At 43.2% G+C, this 26,703-nt stretch overlaps 1 long non-coding RNA gene and 1 pseudogene across 1 annotated transcript; one reads left to right on the forward strand and one right to left on the reverse strand.

Moving 5' to 3' along the window:
• Positions 1-714: 714 nt before the first annotated feature.
• On the reverse strand, positions 715-2,768 carry LOC123494631 (uncharacterized). The gene is made up of 2 exons (XR_006665840.2): positions 1,834-2,768; positions 715-1,745 (listed from the first exon to the last, which is right to left on the reverse strand). It is a non-coding gene; the product is annotated as an uncharacterized lncRNA (long non-coding RNA).
• A 345-nt stretch (positions 2,769-3,113) lies between these two features.
• LOC109748976 (uncharacterized) lies at positions 3,114-12,947 on the forward strand (annotated as a pseudogene).
• The last annotated feature ends 13,756 nt before the right edge of the window (positions 12,948-26,703 follow it).

Genomic DNA, 26,703 nt, shown 5'->3' on the forward strand with positions numbered 1-26,703 from the left:
GGCTTATTTATGTTTTTAAAGTTGTGTTGTGATATCATCCCGTGAGTCCCTAATCTTGATCGTATACGTTTGCGTGTATCATTAGTGTACGATTGAATCGGGGGCGTCACAACTGTATAGATTAACCATGATCTGAATAAAGCTACTCGGTGTTACAATGCACCTTCGCTATTACGGGCATTGGAGAGAGCGATATTCTAGCTGGGGACACTGTCATGGTTATAGCTATTGTCGATTACTTGTCAAGATGAGCAGCTTGCTTTCTTCAATGATTGCATCAATGCGGATGTTCATTTTCTAGCTGCCTAAAAAAGATAGTAATGGAAGTGTATCTAGAAGCTACACAACTAAGTAACGTTGACATGTACTGGTATGAGAGATCAGTTCAAATAATGAGTCTGGGGATAAATATGGCATAGTCGTATTTAGGTTTTGGTGGACGAATTCAGCATATCAATACAAATATGAATCGACAGCATAAAACGTACCACTGAAGTAGTGAGTACGGCAGCTAGTGCTTCAATCTTTTCTGAATACTCACTGAGGTTAGCTTTTTAAACACTAAACCAAGAAATAAAGTCATGAACGAGCATGTTCTAATCATGGGGAAATACACTAAAACATTAAAAGGTAACTTGCTTTGCTCCACGTATTAGTATGACCGACATTCTCATCATCAAAATGCAGGGCATCATGGGAAAATGGCATCACAAATTTAGCCTGAACCTCATATTTCATTTCGCTTGTCAAGTAAAAAGTGTATCTTTACATATACAACGTCCATATTTTCATGAACAATTTGCTAATAAAACCAAAAGTGCAAGAGCATCCAGATTTTTGTAAGGGTGCATCAGCCAGTGTACTCTCACATCATGACCTAAATTAAGGTACTCGATGTTAAACGCACCTTTGCCGGTCTTCGTTGGAGAGAGCAATATCGTCCATGGGGCTGCGGACACGGGTCCATCTATTGCTGTGCCGATTACTTGTCAACATAGGCTGCTTCAGTCCAGAGTTCAGACACATATATAAAAGAACAGGGCAATGGCTGCTTCAGTCCAGAGTTTCCTTTGCACTACACATAGCCTCTAAATTAGACTGATGTTCTATAAATCCGTGTAAATCATATGGGATAACCTCTACAGTGTATATAATCTATAAAAGCTGAAACACAATAATCCTTGTTAAGCCTATAGAACCTGCCAAGTGACAAATTGGAATGAGAAAATAGAGGTACTTTGATAACCCAATCAACATGAAAAATATGATGATAAATCAATGGTATATAAGAAGTTCAGGAAAAACTCATCCTTTTGTTCATGCCGTTGTTGGGCTTGATTACGTCGGAGAAATTGTGCTATCTATCTTGTCAGCTTGTCAAGGAGGAACTTCAATTGCAGCGTTATCATTAACAACATTCGGACTGTCAACAGAGGGAGTATCTTGAGACAGTAGTTTGGTATCAGCTTCATGCTCATCTTGAACCGGCAGTGTCCCTGGGTGAAGTTTTCTATTTCTTATTCTTCTGCACAAGCTGCTCACTGGCAGTTGGAATGTCTTCTGCATCAATCCATTCAGCTCGAAGTTCCTTAGGCGTATCCTGAACAATGAAATTGTTTGGATCCAACATGGTTCGCTTATGATCAACCTTTTGTTCAAAAGGGACTTCAGACTTTCATATACTTGATAAATAGACTATTCTGTCACTTTCTTGCAGATTACACCAACCAGCAATAGACAAAAAACTGCAAGAATATTCCAAATTATTATGCAAAATTCCATAGCTAAGGAACAAAGCTCAATGAGAAAAACTGTTGCAAAAACATTACGAACCTAATAAACAAAAGTTGTGGGCATTCATTGGGTAGCTGATGCCGCTGCACTGGGTAGCTGCTCCCTTGGGCGCGCACACAGCCGTCAGCTCGAACGCGAGCTGCTCGGGCGCTCCCCCGGACGCGCGCAGCCGGCTGCTCCCTCGGGTCCAGCAGCGGTCGCGACGCGATGCGAGCAGCAGCTCGGACGCACGCTGCGCGTCCCCGTCAGCCCGGGACGCCGCCCGAGCGGGAGGCACCGGCGGACCGGAGAGGCGAGCAGCAGCACGACCCAGCGGCAGCACCGAGCGGCAGCAGCATCATGCCCAGGACAGGGGCGCACGACAGGTGCGGCGCGTCGCGGCTGCAGTTCAGGGGCGGCAGCAGTTCTCGGCCGCATTCATGCGCGGCCGCCGTGGCGTGCTCCTCCTCGCGCAACTGGTCCATGGCCGTCGGCGCACGGCAGGGCAGGGGCGGTAGTAGTTCTAGGCCGCATCCATGGCCGACGGCACGCGGCAGGCGGCGTGCTCCTACTCGCGCGGCCGATGCGGGAGAGGGAAGAGAGGAATCAGGAGAGGTGCTCACGGGCGGCGCAACTCGTCTCCTCGGTGGCCAAGCGGCTCGCCGGGGTGGCGAGGAAGGCCGGCTACAGGGAGAATCAGTAGGGGGCGCGAAGTGATCCGTTCCCATGAGCGGCAGACCGGGGAAGGCGTCGGAGTTGGCCGGAATCGGGCTGTCAATATTAAGGACGGGTGCCACCGCCGTTGAAGCGAGGGGATCAAAGGTCGGGGAGGCTCGCCGTCTAGGATCCAGGACCAGCGCGGACGCAGCAGCGGCGCTCCCAAGCTCGGGCGCACCACTGCGTGGCGGAGGGCCGGCGAAGGCCATGCGGCGGGAGGAACGGCGGGAAGGGCATTCCAGACGGAGCGTCTGGATAAGATAGAGGATAGGAGCTAGGGTCGAATTCTAATAAATTCAGGGGTCAATTTGTAAAATCGAAGCGATTTCCCAGATATCACTTGAAGAGGGACCGCGGGTGCAATTGCTGAAAAATAGGAGGGCCTATTTGCAAAACGACTGCGACGAGTGAACGGGCAGAAGCCATAGACGCTTTATTATTATAGGTAAAGATAAAGATTATTATTATAATTATAATATTAACCAATTAATTAATTAATTAGGTAAAGTTAAAGATAAAAATAAAGATAGATATAAATAAAATAAACGCGGGCCTGGCCCAGGCGTGCGTTTAGCCACGTGCCGTGCCGGGTATGCGTCACGCCAGGCACGGCCCTAGCCACAAATCGAACCCTAACTACCGAAATCTCATCCCCCCATCCCAGCCGCCACACCGCCCACAGCGCAGGCACAGGCGAGCAAGAGAAGGCAACGGCGCGACGGCACGACAACGGGGCGGCCGCAAGAGCAGCGGATCAGCGCGCGGGGTGCGGCGGCGACTCTGCGCGTGGGCGGTGGCTCGCGAAGAGCATCAAGGCACAGATCTCGGTGAACGACGAGCATTCTGTCGTCGAAGATGGTGCACGTCGAGCTCGACCTTGCGGACGAGTGGTCCGAGTCCGACGTCTCGGAAGATGTCTCCGACTCCGAAGTGGGCGACGGCCTGGACTGGCTCGACACCGTCGAGAGCCATGATGGTTCAGCCCGGCTATCCGCCGCCTTCTCGACCGTCGGAGGCGCGGCAGCGGCGCGGAGGCCGAATGCGCACGGCGGCGTGCTCTCCCGCCCCTTTCAGCCGCTCTCCAATCGCACGCAGAAGCTCGCCTCCCACATCCGGGCCACGCCCTTGGAGGTATGCAGCGTCAACTTTTCGCCTTAGAGATCCTAGCGTGGTGAATTATTTGCTTGTGCATGATATCTACAGTCTCGTGTTATGGTACGTTGTGTTCAATATCTTATGTGATGGATTTTGTATTATTTATAAGGAGTGGGAAGGTAGAATGAACGTGGGGATGTCAAATTCGGTAACGACTGCAATCAGGGACAGCATAAGGGATACATCAATTGGCAAAATAGGAACCATGAGAAGGCCGATCGTGCTACGGTGGAACAGGTCTTTACATGCTCTCTGCTAAGTGATATTTTATTCTGTCCTATGCCTTTTGGAGCGGAACATGTCTGCTTGCACTTGCAATCTTGCATAATCCTAATGTACCATTCCACTCCCTTTCAATCGAGCTGGCATTTGTTTCAAGAGTCTGCTTGGTTAGAAAGTATCTTCTTGTACTGGATACACAAGAAGTCAAATTAAGTCATTAAGAATTTGTTTTAGTGCATTTTACATACCATTCTGCCTTTTATTGCACTTTTTTATGGAACTCTGTTTAATTCCCAGCTATATGTATGATCTAAATGGCACCATGAGTCACCAACTCTTTTTCTTGCAGTAATGTTGGCTACTTAAGTGAAATTGTCTGAGGTGATGCTATCTAAATTATTTTCCTGATTCCTGATTGCAGTTTTTCGTTAGACATGACTACCACGTTAATTATCTTTACTTTTGTATATACGGCTGAGGGGTAGAAGTTTCTTCTCTTATACTCCCTCTGTCCCAAAATTCTTGTCTTACATTTGTCTAGATACGGATGTATCTAATACTAAAGCGTGACTTGATACATCCATATTTAGACAAATCTATAAGACAAGAATTTTGGAACAGAGGGAGTACAAGCATTAACCATGCTCTTCCTGATGCTTAATGAAGTATCGGTTACTTTACATTTATCTAATAACTTCATCAGCGAAGTAATTCATTTATATGCAGGCCATTGACCCAAGAACACGCATGGTTTTGTTCAAGATGTTGAATAGTGGTGTTTTTAATAATATAAATGGCTGCATTTCTACAGGAAAAGAGGTAAACACTAAAATGCAGTGCATGTGCTACTGAACTATTTCCTTCGATCTGTGTATTTCTCTTTACTGCAGACCTAAAAGCATTAGAACATTAATAAATGAAATACAGCTCCTTGTTCGGTAAATAGAATAAAGAGAATTCTGCTCTATCTGCTGGTTTCAGTTATCTGTTTTCCCAATTGGGTATATCTACTTCCATATTCAACATTAATCCACTTCCTGTGCAGGCAAATGTCTATCATGCAACAAAGATAGATGGCCAGGAGCTAGCAATCAAAATCTATAAAACCTCTGTCCTTGTCTTTAAGTAAGATTTGATTCTTTACACTTGTTTGTTGCTCCCTATAGATTCTTGTTGAAACATATTGCAGTACTGTGTCATGTGATATGCTCTTTATCCTTTTCGTACTTGTTAAAAAGAATTGTTCTGAAAAGGTTTGAATGACATTTGTTTATTGCAGGGATAGAGACAGATATGTTCAAGGAGATTATCGTTTTAGATATGGTTACTGCAAGCATAATCCCCGGAAAATGGTTAAGACCTGGGCTGAAAAGGAAATGAGAAATCTTAAACGGTGGGATATATTTTTCATACCTTATTCATAATTTCGTATTGCTGTTACTCTAGTATAAGTTAGGAAGCTACTATTGCGGGGTTTAATTAGTAAGTTGGGGGAGGTCTGGCGCAGCGGTAAAGCTGTTGCCTTGTGACTATGAGGTCACAGGTTTGAGTCCTGGAAACAGCCTCTTGGAGAAATGCAGGGAAAGGCTGTGTACAAAAGACCCAAAGTGGTCGGACCCTGCACAAGCGGGAGCTATGTGCTCCGGGCTGCCCTTTCTTTAAAAAAAAGTCTTATCGCTCCTTAATCTCTTGTTCTCCTATAATTTCTAGTATTTAAATCCATCTATTTCTTTGTTACCCTCGTTACAGAGTGGCAGCAGCTAAAATTCGATGCCCAGCACCATTGCTCCTGAAGCTTCATGTATTGGTGATGGAATTCATAGGTAATTCCACAACTTACCTATGTAGCATTGGTATATTTGTAGTTATTTATTTTTAGTTGGAAACATGCTTATCTTGCTGGCAGGATAAAATTATAGTTGATATATGTTCTGATACAAATTCTTTTGTTATCCTTCAGGGAAAGGAGGTTGGGCTGCTCCTCGTCTTAAGGATGCTGCTTTGTCGGTTGACAAGCTGCATGAAGCTTACTTTGAGGTACATTCGTACATGACAAGTCAAAACAGTTTTCTCTCTTAACTGGATAGCTATAAATGGATCTGTACCATTACCTGCTGTATTGATATCTAACTGGATGGTTCAAAGTTGGAACTCGATATATTTTTATACAACTTAACATGTAGATCATAATTCACATTTGAGTATAGTTTGTTGCAAGGGATGGTGATGACGTGATGGTACAAGAACCTTCTGAGCTATAACGACTTCTTAATGTTGTTTTCATTGCAGTCAATTTTCCCCACTCGCTTGTTGGGTCATATTTTAGTCAACTACAACAAAGCCTTTTTGGGCTGTATTTTTGTCAACAACAACAACAACAACAACAAAGCCTTTAGTCCCAAGCAAGTTGGGGTAGGCTAGAGGTGAAACCCATAAGATCTCGCAACCAACTCATGGCTCTGGCACATGGATAGCAAGCTTCCACGCACCCCTGTCCATAGCTAGCTCTTTGGTGATACTCCAATCCTTCAGGTCTCTCTTAACGGACTCCTCCCATGTCAAATTCGGTCTACCCTGCCCTCTCTTGACATTCTCCGCACGCTTTAGCCGTCCGCTATGCACTGGAGCTTCTGGAGGCCTGCGCTGAATATGCCCAAACCATCTCAGACGATGTTGGACAAGCTTCTCTTCAATTGGTGCTACCCCAACTCTATCTCGTATATCATCATTCCGGACTCGATCCTTCCTCGTGTGGCCACACATCCATCTCAACATACGCATCTCCACCACACCTAACTGTTGAACATGTCGCCTTTTAGTCGGCCAACACTCAGCGCCATACAACATTGCGGGTCGAACCGCCATCCTGTAGAACTTGCTTTTTAGCTTTTGTGGCACTCTCTTGTCACAGAGAATGCCAGAAGCTTGGCGCCACTTCATCCATCCGGCTTTGATCCGATGGTTCACATCTTCATCAATACCCCCATCCTCCTGCAGCATTGACCCCAAATACCGAAAGGTGTCCTTCTGAGGTACCACCTGACCATCAAGGCTAACCTCCTCCTCCTCACACCTAGTAGTACTGAAACCGCACATCATGTACTCGGTTTTAGTCCTACTAAGCCTAAACCCTTTTGATTCCAAGGTTTGTCTCCATAACTCTAACTTCCTATTTACCCCCGCCCGACTATCGTCAACTAGCACCACATCATCCGCAAAGAGCATACACCATGGGATATCTCCTTGTATATCCCTTGTGACCTCATCCATCACCAATGCAAAAAGATAAGGGCTCAAAGCTGACCCCTGATGCAGTCCTATCTTAATCGGGAAGTCATCAGTGTCGACATCACTTGTTCGAACACTTGTCACAACATTATCGTACATGTCCTTGATGAGGGTAATGTACTTTGCTGGGACTTTGTGTTTCTCCAAGGCCCACCACATGACATTCCGCGGTATCTTATCATAGGCCTTCTCCAAGTCAATGAACACCATATGCAAGTCCTTCTTTTGCTCCCTATATCTCTCCATAAGCTGTCGTACCAAGAAAATGGCTTCCATGGTCGAGCTCCCAGGCATGAAACCAAACTGGTTTTTGGTCACGCTTGTCATTCTTCTTAAGCGGTGCTCAATGACTCTCTCCCATAGCTTCAATGTATGGCTCATCAGCTTAATTCCACGTTAATTAGTACAACTCTGAACATCCCCCTTGTTCTTGACGATTGGTACTAATATACTCCGTCTCCATTCTTCTGGCATCTTGTTTGCCCGAAAAATGAGGTTGAAAAGCTTGGTTAGCCATACTATCGCTATGTCCCCGAGACCTTTCCACACCTCAATGGGGATACAATCCGGGCCCATCGCCTTGCCTCCCTTCATCCTTTTTAAAGCCTCCTTGACCACAGACTCCTGGATTCGACGCACAAAACGCATGCTGGTCTCATCAAAGGAGTCGTCCAGTTCAATGGTAGAACTTTCATTCTCCCCATTGAACAGCTTGTCGAAGTACTCCCGCCATCTATGCTTAATCTCCTCGTCCTTCACCAAGAGTTGGCCTGCTCCGTCCTTGATGCATTTGACTTGGCCAATATCCCTCTTCTTCCTCTCTCGGATCTTGGCCATCTTATAGATGTCCCTTTCGCCTTCCTTTGTGCCTAACCGTTGGTAGAGGTCCTCATACGCTCGACCTCTTGCTTCACCAACACTCCAAACTCCTCTGAGGCCACCTTACGAATGCAAGTCGCCATCTTCATCCACACATTGTCCGCATCCCCTCCTTCCTCCCAAGGGCCCTCCTTAATGACCCTCTCCTTGAACGCTTGAGCTACCTCCCCCTTGAGCTTCCACCGCTTCGTTCTAGCGACTTTGGCCCACTTATCCCGCTGGACACGAATCCGAAAGCGGAAGTCAGCAACCACCAGCTTATGCTGGGGTACAACACTCTCCAGGTATCACCTTACAGTCTAGGCACGCATGCCTATCTTCTCTTCTCGAGAGGAAGAAGTCAATCTGGCTAGAGTGTTGGCCACTACTAAAAGTCACCAGATGTGATTCTCTCTTTCTAAAGAGGGTGTTGGCTACAATCATGTTGTAGGCTAGAGCAAAGCTTAAGACATCTTCTTCTTGATTCCTGATGCCATAGCCAAAGCCCCCATGCGCCCCTTCAAAACCTGTGTTAGATGTACCCACGTGGCCATTGAGGTCTCCTCCTATGAAGAGCTTCTCACCAATCGGTACACTCCTAACCATGTCTTCCAGGCCTTCCCAAAACTCCCTCTTGGTGTTCTCATTGTGGCCTACTTGCGGGGCATACGCGTTGATAACATTGAGAACCAAGTCCTCAACTACCAGCTTGACCAGGATAATCCGGTCCCCACGTCTCTTGACGTCTACCACTCCATACTTGAGGCTCTTGTTGATCAAGATGCCTACGCCATTTCTGTTTGCAGCCGTCCCCGTGTACCATAGCTTGAAGCCGGTATCCTCCACCTCCTTCGCCTTCTGTCCTCTCCATTTGGTTTCTTGGACGCAAAGGATATCAACACCTGTCCTCACCGCTGCATCAACTAGCTCCCGAAGCTTCCCTGTCAGAGACCCTACGTTCTAGCTACCTAAGCGAATCCTCCTAGGCTCGGCTAGTTTCCTTATCCTTCGCACTCGTCGAGTCAAATGCGAAGACCCTTGCTCATTTTCCACTACATCCGGGCGCCGATGTAGCGCGCCACTAAGGATGCGACGACCCGATCCTTGCTCACTTGCCACCGTATCCGGATCAAGATACGGCGCGCCACCTGGGGGGTGACGGCCCGACCCTTGCCCATTTTCCACCACACCCGGGTTCCGATGTGGCGCGTCGCTGAGAGGGTTACGCCCCAACGAAAGCACTTCAAAATTTTAGTGAAGTCCTACAATACTACGTGTTACAGTAGTCTAGTTTTTCTGGACAGAAGAATGGTCAATGTTTTGTAAAACATAACTTCTTTTAGGTGGCTTTGTAGTTCCTCCTATTATAATGGCCATTTACATTTCCACAAGTCCTCGTGCAAAATATATTTTATTCACATTGTAGTCCCAGGCCCAAGCTTCCATTTATTCTAGTGCTGATGTGTATTATAATATTCTCTGTACTGTTAGTCATTATAGATTTTATCATACACTAGACTTGGGTTAAGAGAATCAAGCCAGATGAAAGCTCTCATTATTGATTGCAGTATTTGTGTATCATTTTCTGTTTCAGTTTTCTCATGTACTCCCTCCGTTCCAAAATATAAGTCTTTGTAGAGATTTCAAATGAACTATCACATACGGATGTATATAGACATATTTTAGAGTGTAGATTCACTCATTTTGCTCCGTATGTAGTCATTTGTTGAAATCTCTAGAAAGACCTATATTTAGGAACGGAGGGTGTACTTACTGCACCATGTTTTCAGATTGTTACGATAATGAGGACACTTTATCAAAAGTGCAAGCTGGTCCATGGCGATTTGAGTGAATATAACATTCTTTATTTTAAGGTAATGAAAACTTGTTAATTGAGCTTTTTTCCATTAATCTTACCATTGTTCCAGAAAACCTTTTCTTATATCCCTCTTCTGTTGTGCAGGGCCACTTATATATCATTGATGTTTCGCAATCTGTTGACGTTGATCACCCTTTGGCGTTGGACTTATTAAAGGAAGATTGTTTGCATGTTTCTGTAAGTGAAAGCTGGATAGATCACCACCCATGTGTATATTAATAAATCGGAAATGCTATTTGGCGAACGTTCGCCAGGAGCCTAATCCTGGTGAACGCCTTCGCTGCCCTCGCAAGGATGTTGGCGCAAGGCCAACTCCACGTCAGCTCTCTGGAATCGTTAGCTGTGAACGGATCCCTGGCGAACGTTCCTTTTTTCATTTTTTCAAGAAATCAGGAGTGATGCGCGGCTGAAGGGAGTCGAACTTGCCACCTCCAGCAGGAGTATTAAGCATGCTCACCACTGGGCTGAAGCTAGGCTGCGTTAACAGTTGTGCTCAAACTTACTTTTATGTATTTGAGTGAACTGTTTTTTAAATTCGGGTCTTCATTTAAAAAAGTATGAAAATCCTGATTTGTTTCCATTTCTGAAAGAACAAAAATCCCTATTTTTTAGAGGGGATTTTTTTCTTCTAAACTTGCCATGTGCATTTTTATTATAGGTAGGATGGCAATTCATAGGCCTTCTTTTATTATAGTTTTATTCTTTGAAGAGAATGGCATTTTGTTATCAGTAACTTGGCAATTTTTATTTATCAAGAGTTTTAATAGTCAAATAACATGGAATTTTGTATTTTAAGAGGATGGTAGTTTAATAATGATAACATAACATTTTTATTATTAAGAGGATGACAGTTTTATTACTAAGAGCATGACATTTTATTATCAATAACATGGTAGTTTATTATTAAGAGCACGGCATTTTTAATAGTCTATAGCATGACATTTTTGTTTTTAAGTGCATGGCAGTTCAGTAATGAACATGGCATTTTCATTATTAAGAGGATGACAGTTTTATTTTTAAGAGTGGCATTTTTATTTATCATTAACATGCCAGTTTTTTTAAGATCATGTCATTTTAGTAGTCAATAACATGGCATTTTTATTATTAAGAGGATGGCAGTTTTTATTATTTTACAGGATGGCATTTTAATTTTTAATGGCATAACTTTCTTTTTCCTTTTTTGACTATGGCAGTTTTTCAAAATTCAGATCATTCCAATTAGGGTCCTGTTTTTGTTGTTGACATTTTTTCATATATAAGAAAAAGCTAATTGGTCCTATGGGCATAGCGAAAACTGTGTGGCACTTTTTTTTTGTGAATGGGCTGGAATTGGCCAACTTTATATTTGGTTAAATGTCAATTGTAATTTTTAATAGTGTTTCATATAGTCTCATGGCAATTTCACACTTTCTTGGTTTCGAAAAATGCTTTTTTTTTTTCAACTTACTGTGCACTATTATTTATATGGTAATGTTATTCAGCTGGGAAGCGGTGGCAAGCAAACACATTTTCTTGGCAGTTTTAGTTTGTGACGTGAGATCAAACGGTGGCAGTTTTAGAAGGAAAATGCCTCTCTGAAAAAACTGCCATGCTGTTCTGAAGAAACTGCCACCCCCATACAACTAAAACTGCCATCTAAACGTTCACAAATGCCAACCCCTCCCAGCGGACGTTTGACAGCTAAGAGGGTCGTATTTTGCACGGCAAATTTACTTACGACATTTAAAAACCCCCAGCTAATTGGGCCTAGCCCCTTTTTTCTGCACGTTTCATAATTTACTGGACCAGCTGGGGTTGCTGGGAAACTCCCCCCGGGAGAGAACGCATGGGTTCGCTTGATCGGACCCCTGGGGGCAAACGAATCGTTCTTTCGGCACTGCCTTATGCGGGTCCTAATAAATTGCTAAGTCTGATATACGAAACATTTTGTGCAGGACTTCTTTATGAAACGAGGTGTCGCTGTCATGACAGTAATGGATCTATTTAATTTTGTGATTGATCAAAACATTGCGGATGACGATGTTGAATGGAGATAAATTGGTGATCGTGCATGCTGCATCATGGATAAAGAATCTAATGGATTAGCTGTATTCTGTTAATCACAGGTTCAGCAACAGATGTTGGAGAATGGAGATACACTCGCAAATGATGATGACATATCTCCAACAGTCATGGTGCAGGTAAGATTAGTTCAACCGTCATCTGCTCACATTTGCCATAAATGATTAGCCTTCTAAGCAGGAGATCTTGCTCGCAGGCCAACTTGCACTTACTATGTTGTGGTAGGCACCAATCAAAAAATTTAGATGGATACTACCAGGTTTAACAATAATTCACTTGATTTCTGTGTGTAGACGTTGGATTATGTGAAGCAGTGTGAGGCTGATATAGTCAACATGTCAATGTTGCAACGACCATCCTTGTGTTACGAGCCACCAGCGGACAAGCTTTATAACCAGCCATTGCTAGGATTTGTGCGGGCTGAAAAAAACAAGCGTACTGCTGAAAAGCAGAAAAAACAGTTGCCACATAATAAGTGCTCATTGCTAAGTAGTGGATCTTGCTCTAGTTCTGGTGAAGATTCGAGGTATGAGGCTGATCCCAAGATGGGACCTGAGGAGAGGAAGGCTGCTTGGAAGGAGGAGAAGAAGAAAGTGAAAGAAGAGAAGAGAGAAACTCGGAAGACAAAGGAGCCGAAGGCCGATAAGAAGAGGAGGAAGAAAATGGCAAAAGCGAAGTGCAAGAGGTAGCAATCTCTGGTTGATCAGTGGCTAAGCACAAATCAGCATTCGGCCAAGTTATTCTAAATTAATTCTGTGAGAGCCTGTATGATTGAGTGTTTATAACGAGAAAGGACGATGCTTCCCCAGTGATGATGCAAACAAATGTCATTGGATTCTCAGTTGTGTTTTTTTTGTTCATTCTGATATTTAAATTGCGCAGCCCTGAAGCGCAGTAGTGTCTAGCAACCTTGTAAATGGTGCCTTGTCATCAGATTTAAAATTTCCATGTAGTTTTGTTTTGTGACTTGCCAGCTAAGAAAAGTTTCTCAATACCGCACAGCGCATTTTTTTCTTGTTCCTTGTTTTTTTTATTGAAAAGTGTCCATCGCATCCTGTTGCTGCTTTTCCAATACTGAGAGCTGTGAGATAGAGAACTGTTCTATAATGGAAGAAGTCCATTTTATTCGATGTATGTGCATTTTCCCAGGCTATACATATTCCCGGAATTATGAAGCAAAGTGCTTTGAGTAAAGAGACTTCGCCTTTACCAACAAAAGGATTACCAGGATGTGTCGCGTAAAAAGGTATGGTCATGCATCACCCCAAGTAGGCGGGATGCAAGAAACCCTGTACGCATCACCCCAAACAGGCCCATTGAATGCAAGAAAACCATGTTTGGTAGCGTACATGAAAGTCTGCCTTGCATGCAAACCTTAAAGTAGCCTGACTTGCTAGGAATGTTCGAATCAGCTGTTTCCTGCGAGCCAAGCTAATTTGAGTGCAAAAGTGGGGCACACCGTACATGAATCAGCCGTTCCCAGCCAAGCTAAGTTGAGTGCAGAAGTGGGGCACAACGTACATAACAGTGCAGGGAAAAGCGCGCGGAGATGGCGGAAGGCGAAAATCGACTGACGGCGGAAGGCGAAAATCGACCGACGCGGGATGATGCCAAATCTAGCATCACCCTTCACCTATTTACTCGCTCACCTCTAACGCCAGGACAAACCGAACCTCAGTTCTTGCCTTGGTCAGCGGCGGTGACTCAAATCCGCGGAAGTGGCGGCGAAGATCAAGGTGGCAACTTCATTCTCCGGCAGCAGGGCCCGCTTCTCCTCTTCCTCACCAACTCCGTCTTGTCCTCCTCATTCGCGCCATGGGCGAGTCGTCGGCTCCAAAGGGGGTAATCAACATACAACACTCCTCTGTTAGGTCGTAGGTACGGTGTGGGGTCGATTTCCCCATAGCTCACAACACAATTTTCTTTGGATTGGGTTTGCTCCAGACTAGGTTGTTGGGGGGTTGGGGCAGGCTAACAATCTATAGCAGTTGGTACCACAACTCCATAAGCCAATCATCAAAGTTCCTTCTAAATGTTAGCTTTAATTGGGTCCCATCCCAAACATCAACAATGGTTTTAGAAGTTTAATTAAAGATGATATAGACATGCCAGAAATTGACAACAAGAGGGGAGGTACCCAACCAGGTCCCCACCCAAAACCAATTTTTCTTGCCATCACCAATAGTCCATTCGTACCCAAATTTAATGGCTTTAATAACAGATCTAACCCCTTTCCAAAATCTAGAGGAGTTGGGGGTTAGAAATAGAGGAGAAAATGTTTGGGGTGTTCCTATATTTATGATCAATGATAAGCTTCGAGAGTGTACCATCTCTAGAATATCTCTTAACCCATGATCCCAGTGGGCACATATTGATGTCCTGAAGGTTGGGAATCCCCAAACCCCCAAACTGTTTCTTCATGCAGACTGGCCTCCAATTTGCCAAGTTGATTTTCCTATGATCCTCAAGGTCATTCCAAAGGGCAGTGAGCCATCTGAGTGACCCACTTAGGAAACTTAAAAAATGAGAGGAGGTAAATAGGGATACTTGTTAAACATGCATGGATCAGGATTAATCTTCCTTTATAGGAAAGTAGCTTCCCTCCCCAAATAGCTATTCTTTTTAGGATTTTATCTATAAGGGTTTGGATATCGTCTCTCCTAAGCTTACCATAATGCAATGGGATTCCTAGGTATTTAATGGGGAAACTCCCTTTGATGGGGATGAGCTCACTCTTACTATAGTTAATTCTCCTTCCAAAGATTCTAAGAAAGGTATGAGTTCTACCTCATCCAGATTGATAGGGATGAGCTCTATGGGATCGAGTACATATGTCTAGAGGGGGGGGTGAATAGACACTAACAAGGCAAAAGGTGCAGTTTTTTTATTTTCTTGGAACTTAGGCAGATTTTAGCAGAAGTTAAGTGGCAACCAATACAATCTACACATGCATATCGAGAGTATGGGCAACAAATAGTAAACAATATGAAAGTGCTAGAAAGTAAAGGGGTAGAGTTCGGAAGATCAAACGCAATGAAGACACCGTGATTTTTGGGATGGTTCCGATAGGTGGTGCTATCGTACGTCCACATTGATGGAGACTTTAACCCACAGAGGGTAACGGCTGCGCGAGTCATGTAGGGCTCCACCCAAAGGCTCCAAAAATAAGAAACCTTGTCTATGCCATCATGGCTTACATCCACGAATGACTATAGCCTCACTCGGGATAGATCTTCATAAGTAGGCGATCTCCTTGCTCTTACAACTCTTTGGATCAACTCCACAAGGTTTGGAGGCTCCCAAGTGACACCTAACCAACCTAGGAGGCACCACTCTCCAAAAGGTAGTAGATGTTGTTGTTGATGACAAACTCCTGCCCTTGTGCTTCAAGAAATAGTCTCCTCAACACTCAATCACTCTCTCGCAGATTTGGCATGGTGGTAGGAGAAGGATTGGAGCGGAAAGCAACTTGAGGGGGCTAGAAATCAAGTATCAAAGGTTGGAGTGGAATCCGCTTGATTTCAACACAAGTGTAGGTGGTTCTGTGACGGCCCCATTCAATCGTGCACTAATCATACACACAAACATGCATGATCAAGATTAGAGACTCACGGGAAGATATCACAACACAACTCTACAACACAAATGATAAACACAAGTCTTTATATTACAAGCCAGGGGCCACGAGGACCCGAATACATAAGTCATCAAGCAAATATTATCTGAGTATAGACATAATTAGACAAGTTTTGCCTTAAGAAGGTTGAGCAAAGCAACACCACTAGATCGAAAGGCGAGGCCTCCTGCCTGGGACCTCCGGACTACTCGTGGTCGTCGATCTCACATAGTACTCTCCACTAGGGGGACCTCCATCTGTGGCACCATCATCTGTTGCGAACATCTGGCTTGAAGGAAAAAGGGGCAGCAAAGCAACCATGAGTTCCCATCAAAAGTACTCGCAAGACTTACATCAGATCTACACTACATATGCATTGGTATCAATAAAAGGGGTAGTATCTGTGGACTAAACTTCAAAATGCCAAAATAAAGGGGGGAGAAGCTAATCCTATCGAAGACTATGTCTTCTGGCAGCCACCATCTTGAAGCAGTAGAAGAGAGTAGTGAAGGAAATATGCCCTAGAGGCAATAATAAAGTTGTTATTTATATTTCCTTATATCATGATAAATGTTTATTATTCATGCTAGAATTGTATTAACCGGAAACTTAGTACATGTGTGAATACATGGACAAAACAGAGTGTCCCTAGTATGCCTCTACTTGACTAGCTCGTTAGTCAAAGATGGTTATGTGTCTTGACCATAGACATGTGTTGTCATTTGATGAACGGTATCACATCATTAGGAGAATGATGTGATGGACAAAACCCATCCGTTAGCTTATCACTATGATCGTTTAGTTTATTGCTATTGCTTTCTTCATGACTTATACATGTTCCTATCACTATGAGATTATGCAACTCCCGAATACCGGAGGAACACTTAGTGTGCTATCAAACGTCACAACGTAACTGGGTGATTATAAAGATGCTCTACAGGTGTCTCCGATGGTGTTTGTTGAGTTGGCATAGATATTAGGATTTGTCACTGTGTATCGGAGAGGTATCTCTGGGCCCTCTCGGTAATGATCATCATTATAAGCCTCGCAAGCAATGTGACTAATGAGTTAGTTGCGGGATCATGCATTACGGAACGAGTAAAGAGACTTGCTGATAATGAGATTGAACTAGGTATGATGATACCGACGATCGAATCTCAGGCAAGTAATATACCGATGACAAATGGAACAACGTATGTTGTTATGCGGTTTGACCGATAAAGATCTTTAGAATATGTAGGAGCCAATATGAGCATCCAGGTTCCGCAATTGGTTATTGACTGGAGATGTGTCTCGGTTATGTCTACATAGTTCTCAAACCCGTAGGGTCCACACGTTTAACGTTCGATGACGATTTGTATTATGAGTTATGTGATTTGATGACCGAAGTTTGTTCGGAGTCCCGGATGAGATCACGGACATGACGAGGAGTATCGAAATGGTCGAGAGGTAAAGATCGATATATTGGAAGGCTATATTCGGACATCGGAAAGGTTCCGAGTGATTCGGGTATTTTTTGGAATACCGGAGAGTTACGGGAATTCGCCAGGGGAAGTAGTGGGCCTTAATGGGCCATACGGGAAAGGAGAGAAGGGCCCCAAGGGGTGGCCGCGCGCCCCCCCATGGCAAGTCCTAATTGGACTAGGGAGGGGGCGGCGCCCCCCTCTCTTTCCTTCTTCCTCTCCTACTCCTTCCCTCTCTCCCCTCTTGGAAAAGGAAGAGGACTCCAACTAGGATTGGGAATCCTAGTTGGACTCCCCCTATAGGCGTGCCCCTCCTAGGCCGGCCTCCTCCTCCTCCCTCCTTTATATACGTGGCCAAGGGGGCACCCCAAAGCACTCCAAGATTTGTCTTAGCCGTGTGCGGTGCCCCCCTCCATAGTTACACACCTCGGTCATATTGTCGTAGTGCTTAGGCGAAGCCCTGCGCCGGTAACTTTATCATCACCGTTGTCACGCCGTCGTGCTGACGGAACTCTCCCTCGGCCTCAACTGGATCAAGATTATGAGGGACGTCATCAAGCTGAACGTGTGCTGAACACAGAGGTGCCGTACGTTCGGTGTTAGGATCGGTCGGATAGTGAAGACGTACGACTACATCAACCACGTTGATAAAACGCTTCCGCTTTCGATCTACGAGGGTACGTGGACACACTCTCCCCGCTCGTTGCTATGCTTCTCCTAGATAGATCTTGCATGATCATAGGATTTTTTTTTTGAAATACTACGTTCCCCAACAGTGGTATCAGAGCTAGATCTATGCGTAGATGTTATATGCATGAGTAGAACACAAAGAGTTATGGGCGATAATAGTCATACTGCTTACCAGCATGTCATACTTTGATTTGGCGGTATTGTTGAATGAAGCGGCCCAGACCGACATTACATGACCGCGTTCATGAGACTGGTTCTACCGCCGTGCTTCGCACACAGGTGGCTAGTGGGTGCATGTTTCTCCAGCTTTAGTTGAATCCCGGTCCTTGTTGAAGGTTAAAACAACACACTTGACGAAAAATCGTTGTGGTTTTGATGCGTAGGTAAGAACGGTTCTTGCTAAGCCCGTAGAAGCCACATAAAACTTGCAACAACAAAGTAGAGGATGTCTAAATTGTTTTTTAGGGCATGTTGTAATGTGATATGGTCAAGACGTGATGGGATATAATTTGTTGTATGAGATGATCATGTTTTGTTAAAGTTATCGACAACTGGCAGGAGCCTTATGGTTATCTCTTTATTGCATAAGATGCAAGCGCCATATAATTGCTTTACTTTATCGCTATGCGATAGCAATAATTGCAAAAGCAATAGTTGGCGAGACGACCATGTGACGACACGTTGATAGAGATCAAGATGACGGAGATCATGGTGTCATGCCGGTGACGATGGATATCATGACGGTACTTTGGATATGGAGATCAAAGGCACAAGATGATGATGGCCATATCATGTCACATATTTTGATTGCATGTGATGTTTATCCTTTATGCATCTTATTTTGCTTAATACGGCGGTAGCATTATAAGATGATCCTTCACTAAATTTCAAGGTATAAGTGTTTTCCCTAAGTATGCACTGTTGCGATAGTTCGTCGTGATGAGACACCACGTGATGATCGGGTGTGATAAGCTCTACATTCAAATACAACGGGTGCAAGCCAGTTTTGCACACGCAGAATACTCGGGTTAAACTTGACGAGCCTAGCATATGCAGATATGGCCTCGGAACACTGGAGACCGAAAGGTCGAGCGTGAATCATATAGAAGATATGATCAACATAGAGATGTTCACCATTGAAAACTACTCCATCTCACGTGATGATCGGACATGGTTTAGTTGATTTGGATCACGTGATCATTTAGATAACTAGAGGGATGTCTATCTAAGTGGGAGTTCTTAAGTAATATGATTAATTGAACTTTAATTTATCGTGAACTTAGTCTTGATAGTATTTGCATAACTATGTTGTAGATCAATAGCTCGCAATGTTGCTCCCCGTTTATTTTTGATATGTTCCTAGAGAAGAATAAGTTGAAAGATGATAGTAGCAATGATGCGGACTTGGTCCATGATCCGAGGATTATCCTCATTGCTGCACAGAAGAATTATGTCCTTGATGCACCGCTAGGTGACATACCTATTGCAGGAGCAGACACAGACGTTATGAACGTTCGACAAAGCTCGTTATGATGACTACTTGATAGTTTAGTGCACCATGCTTTACGGCTTAGAACCGGGATTTCCAAAACATTTTAAATGCCACGGAGCACATGAGATGTTCCAAGAGCTGAAATTGATATTTCAGACTCATGCCCGAGGCGAGAGGTATGAGACCTCTGACAAGTACTTTGCCTACAAGATGGAGGAGAATAGCTCAGTGAGCATGTGCTCAGATTGTCTGGGTAGTACAATTGCTTGAATCAAGTGGGAGTTAATCTTCCAAATAAGATAGTAATTGACAAACTTCTCTAGTCACTATCACCAAGTTACTAGAACTTCGTGATGAACTATAATATGCAAGGGATGACGAAAGTAATTCTCGAGCTCTTCACGATGCTGAAATGGGCGAAGGTAGAAATCAAGAAAGAGCATCAAGTGTTGATGGTTAACAAAAACCACTAGTTTCAAGAAAAGGGCAAAGGGATAGAAAGGGAACTTCAAGAAGAATGACAAGCAAATTGTCACTCCCGTGAAGAAACCCAAAGCTAGACTCAAGCCTGAAACTGAGTGCTTCTACTGCAAAGGAAATTGTCACTGGAAGTGGAACTGCCCTAGATACTTGGCGGATAAGAAGGATGGAAAAGTGAACAAAGGTATATTTGATATGCATGTTATTGATGTGTACTTTACTAGTGTTTATAGCAACCCCTTGGTATTTGATACTGGTTCAGTTGCTAAGAGTAGTAACTCGAAATGGGAGTTGCAAAATAAACAGAGACTAGTTAAGGGCGAGGAGATGATGTGTGCTGGAAGTGATTCCAAGGTTGATAAGATCACCATCGCATACTCCCTTTACCTTCGGGATTAGTGATGAACCTAAAATATATGTTATTTGGTGTTTGCGTTGAGCATGAATATGATTAGATCATGTTTATTGCAATACGATTATTCATTTAAGTCAAAGAATAATTGTTGTTCTATTTACATGAATAAACCCTTCTACGGTCATACACTCGATATAAATGGTTTATTGAATCTCGATCGTAGTGATACACATATTCATAATATTGAAGCCAAAAGATGCAAAGTTAATAATGATAGTGCAACTTATTTGTGGCACTGCCATTTAGGTCATATTGGTGTAAAGCGCTCTTTGCATAAAAGTAAATACTGAAAATTAAAAGATAGGCCCTTCGCAGAGGGAAGAAGAGGTTGTCATGCGCTTTTTATTTGGATGCCCAAGCTCTTAATGCAAAGGAACGTCACGTTATATTGCCCCTTATGATAGCAACCTTTATTATGAAGTCCGTCACTTTTATTTCTTTGCCATCACAAGTTCGTACAACGCTCAATTTTCCCTTACAATAAAAGATCAAACATATTTAGGAGCAATTTTTATTGCTTTATGCACCGATGACAACTTACTTGAGGGATCTTATTCAATCCATAGGTAGGTATGGTGGACACTCATGGCAAGAAACTAGGTTTAAAGATTTTTGGATGCACAAGTAGTATCTCTACTTAGTACGAATTTTTGGCTAACAAAAGATCTTAGGCAAACACCACATGTTGGAGGATCCATGACAATATAACTTCTATGCAAATATACACACCATAACTCATTACATTGTCTTCCTTGTCTAACTTCAATTGATTTGCTTAAGTTTGAAAATGATTAATGGGTATTCACATTCATAGAGGATGTCCAAGATAATATATTTGCATGTGAAAGTTCTCTTCCTTATAGTAATCATTCATGAATTTCTTGTATGACCAATATTGTGATTGTCAAGCTTCAAAAGATTTCACTTTCTAAACCAAATGTGAGGCTACCACTAGGCATGATATAATTTCAACTTCATGATATTCAATTCATTCAACAACTTACTCATAGGATATAAGTGAAGCACAAGAGTAAATGACAAGCTACTCCAAAAAGATATAAGTGAAGATCAAGCGAATAGTTATGTAAATGGGTAGCTATTTGAGGACTCTCTCTGATTTAAAAACTTTCAGATCTAAGTATTTTATTAAAACAGCAAGCAAAAACAAAATAAAATGACATTCTAATAATAGCACACATCATGTGAAGAAGCAAAAACTTAGGCTCAACCGAGACTAACCGATAATTGTTGATGAAGAAAGGCGGGATGCCTACCGGGGCATACCCAAGCTTAGATGCTTGAGACTTCTTGAAATATTATCTTGGGATTCCTTGGGAATCCCCAAGCTTGAGCTTCTGTGTCTTCTTAATTCCTTTTATATCACGGTTTCCCTAAATCTTAAAAACTGCATCCACACAAAACTCAAGAAGAACTCGTGAGATACGTTAGTATAAATCAATGCAAAACCTTATCATTATCTATTGTAGAAAATCACTAATATTATTATTTAACATTGCATACTAAATGCCTCTGCATATTTAATACTCATATCCACAAATAGAATCATTAAACATGCAAACATATGCAAACAATGCAACCATAACAACAATCTGCCAAAATAGTACAGTCTGTAAAGAATGCAAGAACAATCATACTTCTGTAACTCCAAAACTTCTAAACATTTACCACACTGTAGAAAATTTGTCAAAGTTTATTTATCAAAAAGTTTCAACATTTTATCACATTCCGACTTTTCTCGGGAATTTTTGCAACATCGATAAACTTTCTGTTTTGAAACAGCAACATATAGACTTGCAAAATAAGCATGGTAAAGGCTATCGTTGACATTTTTATTGAAAAGAAAGATGCAAAACATTATTATAAATAACAACAAGCAAATCCTAACAAAATAAAATGACGATCCGAGCAAAACACGTATCATGTGACGAATAAAAATGTAGCTCCAAGTGAGGTTACCGATAATGTTGGAGACGAAAAAGGGGATGCCTTCCGGGGCATCCCCAAGCTTAGTTGCTTGGATCTTCCTTGAATATTACCTTGGGGTGCATTGGGCATACCCAAGCTTAGGGTCTTGTCACTCCTTATTATCCTCATATCGACATCTCACCCAAAACTTGAAAACTTCAATCACACAAAACTTAACAGAACCTCGTGAGAGAGGTTAGTATGATAAAGAGCAAACCATTTCACTTTGGTACTGTCAAAGACAAGATTCATAATTGTTTCCACACAATTACTACTATAGTGTATCATTTCCACAATTTATATTGAGCAATATAAGCCATTGAAACTAGGAAACAAGAAACCTATGCATTGAAAGCAGAATCTGTCAACAATATGTGCATACCATGGCGCTCCCACCCCACTCACCCACCCCTAAACCCTAGCCACCGGCGATCTTCATTTCTCACCACTAATTTGGTGTTTTGATCCACTCATCTTGTTCGGCATCTCAAGATCTTTCTGCTTGTGCCTTTGGTGATGGATTCTTCTTCGGGATCTACCCTTGATCTGGACTTCTCCAGGGGTAGAGTTTTTGAAGATGAGATCTATAGGGCATCTGGCCTCACTGTCCACCCCATGGGTGGGAGAGGGGCTTTTACCCTAGTTGTCTCATTCAGCAGGCATGATTTTAGGCTCAACGAGGACTCTGTGGCCGCCGCTCTTGAATCGGCGTTGGGAGGATCTGCCATTGATATTTGGGTCTCATATATTGCTGACAAGGTATTTTGCTTCAATGTTTCATGCAAGGATGTTGGTTTTCATATTGTTGACACTAGATCATACTCTTGCCCTCAATTCAAATGTTATTTTCATTTGTGGGGAAATGGGGGTCCCAATTGGTATCGTGAGTTCAAAATTTGGAAGAAAGAGTGTGATGCTGAGTGGATTCTGGTCAGTCCATCTAAACGTAGGGCAGCCTTGGGCCTTCTTGCAATGCACAATCCTCCTTCCAAATCAGCCATTAAGTCTAGGTCTTCTGTTCAGAAAAAGTTATCTTTTGCTACGTTTCAAAACTATGATGCGTGCAAAGGGTACAAATATCATGCTACGGCTGAGTGTATTGCGGCAACACATGGTGCTGGTTATGAGATTTCTGAGAGGGAGCGTGAGGTCATTCCTTCGCCCCAGCCTGTCGTTCTTAATTGGACTATTGCTTCGCCACCGATCGTCTTTGGCACGGTGAGCTCATCGGAGATCCAACAACGTATCGCGTCGAGGGGTCTTGCATCGGATCATGTGCTGGGCATCCCACTGGATCTTCGCAATATTGATAATATTAGAGCGGCAGTTAACACCTTTGGCAAATTTCATCATTGGAACAGTGAAGATCCATATTTAGTAAGATCATTAGTGTTTGCATCTTTTCCTGAGGACGTCCTGGTTCCTCGTGATGTTGTTTTCAATGATTATGCTGCATGGGGGGGCAAGAGTGTCATGGACAACACCTATTTATGTTCTTGGGGCAAATTTTGCTGAGCAGATGCCGCAAGATGAGGACTGGATGCCCATTAATGGAAATCCTCATCCCCTTCCTGGTGTGCCTTTTCCTGAACTTCCACAGTTTATCTTGCCACCATATCCTGCTTTAGGATGGAATGAGCCGCCACCTCCTCCAGAGCAACCTGACATGGGAGACAATAATTGGGGCATTGCAGTCTGGGGAGAAGATGACGAAGTGCAGAATGAGGTTGAAGTGGAGCATGAATCTATGGTGCTAGACCTCTCTGATGACATTTCAGTGTCAGTGATCAGCATATTCAGCCTAATTTTGTGCTTGTTTTTGATGTGGACCAACCAGCTGTACCAGAAGGTGGGCATGAGCAACCAGTAGCTGTGGACAATAATATTGCTCTGGATTATAATCCTGATGATTAGGCTATGGTGGTTTATCAGCCAATACCACCTGCTTCTGAGAATGGCCCTGTTATGGATGGAAATCTTGTTGTGGAGAAGGACACGGATAATCCCCTACTGATTGCTCCAGATGTCACTATTGCTAAGGTTGTTTTTGGGCCTGAGCTGCCTCCAGAGATGATCTTCAGAAGGAACTTTGAGACCATCCTGCATTCTGACTATGAAATCCCTCAGCCTATACAGGTGTTACCTCTGCAGTCTAATTTGCTGTCCAAAAGAAGCTGGGACTTGGCATTTGAGGTGCCAAGACTGACTTATTATAGCACTAAAGTGGAGCACAGGCCTGTGGCAAGGGCTCTCTTTCCAGCACAGGAGACTGATTCCTCTTCTGTTTGTGAAACAGAGCAATTTGCTGAATCATCTATACAAACTGATATCATGTCTGCAGGTGAAAAGAGAAAGGCTCGAAGGCCCAGGAAAACTATGGCTCCCACTCCAGTTGTTGAAACCTCAGTCAGAAGATGCACTCGTGGATCTTTGCAGAGAGATGGTTTTAAACCAACTTTCCAAGAGCTCCCAATGCAGTTAAAGAGGAGGAAGCCCAAGGCCAAGCCCTTCTCGGCTACAGTGTCTCAAAACATGCAGGAGGAGCCTTTGAGGAACTTCCACCACCAACTCCTATTTCCAAGCTGCAGCAGATTGGCAAGGAGCTGGGCATTGCTGATGATATGATCTCTGTGGAGAAGCTTATGGCTGATCCCTCTACTCCCACAACAAATGGTGCTGATGTTTAGTTCTCAGCTGGCTGATTGGGGGTGGCAGGTGTTTGGTTTTGTCTTTCAGTTATCAAGGCTTTTGTTCTTTACTATTCCCTGTAATAATCTATATGTATCATGCTGGACGTGTGTGTTTGTCTGCGCTGGTGGCATTAAGTGTCATCAGATTGTCCTCTCTACTCATAGTGGTTTTAATGAGTAATGCTTGTAAGAACTGGAGTGTGTTATGCTGGAATGTTAGGGGGTCTAAACTCTGATGCTAGACAAAGAGCTGTCAGACAGAAATTGGATGAGAGCCACTGTGCTGTTGCCTGTTTTCAAGAGACCAAATGTGCTTCTTTTGATTTCAGGTCTATTAGATCTTTCTGCCCTAAAAGATTTGATAGTTTTGCTTTTTCCTTTCTGAGGGTGCTTCTGGGGGCATTTTAATAGTGTGGAATTCTTCTGTTTTTTGGGGCACTGTTATTGAGATTCAGCAGTTTGCAGTTGTAATTCAGTTCATCTCAAAGCAAAACAATGAGCAATGGTCTCTTGTTTCTGTGTATGGTCCATGCCAAGGAGAGGCTAGGGACATCTTTGTCAGCTGGTTATATAATTTGCATATGCCAATAGGTGAGAACTGGCTTGTGGTGGGTGATTTTAACTTCATGAGGTCTCTGGAAAACAAGAATTTGCCAGGGGGTGATCTAAATGATATTTTCATTTTCAATGAAATAATTGCTCACCTTGGTTTGCTTGAGCTGCCTCTTAAGGGGAGAGCTTATACATGGTCTAATATGCAAGACAATCCCTTGTTAGAACAGCTAGATTGGTTCTTTACATCTGCTGATTGGATCACCACATACCCTATGACTGAAGTGCTACCCTTGGCTAGCACTGCTTCTGAGCATGTTCCATGTGTGGTCACAATTAAGACCTCTATTCCTAATTCTTCTATATTTAGGTTTGAGAATTACTGGGTTGAGCTTGAGGGGTTTATGGAGTGTGTAAAACATGCATGTCAGAAGCATTCTCACAAATCTCATATTACTGCTAAAATTGCAGATAAATTCAAGACTTTGAGAGGGGCACTCAAGATATGGCAGATGAGTATCTCTAAACTCAAAGTGTTGATCTCAAGGTGTAATGAGGTCATTTTGTGTCTTGATGGCCTTGAGGAGGTTAGGCCTTTATATAGACCTGAATTTAATTTCAGGAAGGTGGTGAAATTGCACGTGGAAAAGCTATTACATCTTCAGTTTGTTTATTGGAAGAAGAGGTGTACAATCAGGTATATCAAACTTGGTGGGGAGAACACCAAATTTTCCCATGCTATGGCCACTGAGAGGCATAGAAGAAATTCCATTGCTTCCCTGAAAGATGTTGATGGGTCTGTGGTCTCTAATCACACTCAGATGGAGGGCATCATATGGAATTGTTTCAAAAATAGAATGGGAGTTTCTGCTGGAATAGTCATGGGCTTTGATTTGACTGCTCTGCTCAAACCAGTTGATGGGTTAGATTTCTAACAGAACCTTTTACAAAAGAGGAAATGGACGGTATTGTCAAACATATGCCCATAGATAAAGCCCCTGGACCAGATGGATTTAATGGGTTATTTTTTAAGAAATGCTGGCACATTATTTGTCAAGATTTTTATGATCTGGCTGAAGCTTCCCATAATGGCACTGCAAATTTGGAAAATATAAATGGTTCTTATATCACACTCATCCCCAAGAAGTTGGCTCCTGAAGGTGTTGGAGATTATAGACCAATTTCCTTGACTGGGATGGGCCATAAATTCTTGTCCAAGATGGCTGCCAACAGGTTCCAGAGGATCATTATGAAATGTATACATAAGAACCAATATGGTTTCATTAAAAGCAGGACCATTCAGGACTGTATTGGCTGGTCACTTGAATATTTGCATCAATGCCATCAGTCAAAGAGACCTATTGTT

This window comes from Aegilops tauschii, chromosome 7 (assembly GCF_002575655.3).
Source record: "Aegilops tauschii subsp. strangulata cultivar AL8/78 chromosome 7, Aet v6.0, whole genome shotgun sequence".
In the NCBI taxonomy this organism is placed as follows: domain Eukaryota; kingdom Viridiplantae; phylum Streptophyta; class Magnoliopsida; order Poales; family Poaceae; genus Aegilops; species Aegilops tauschii.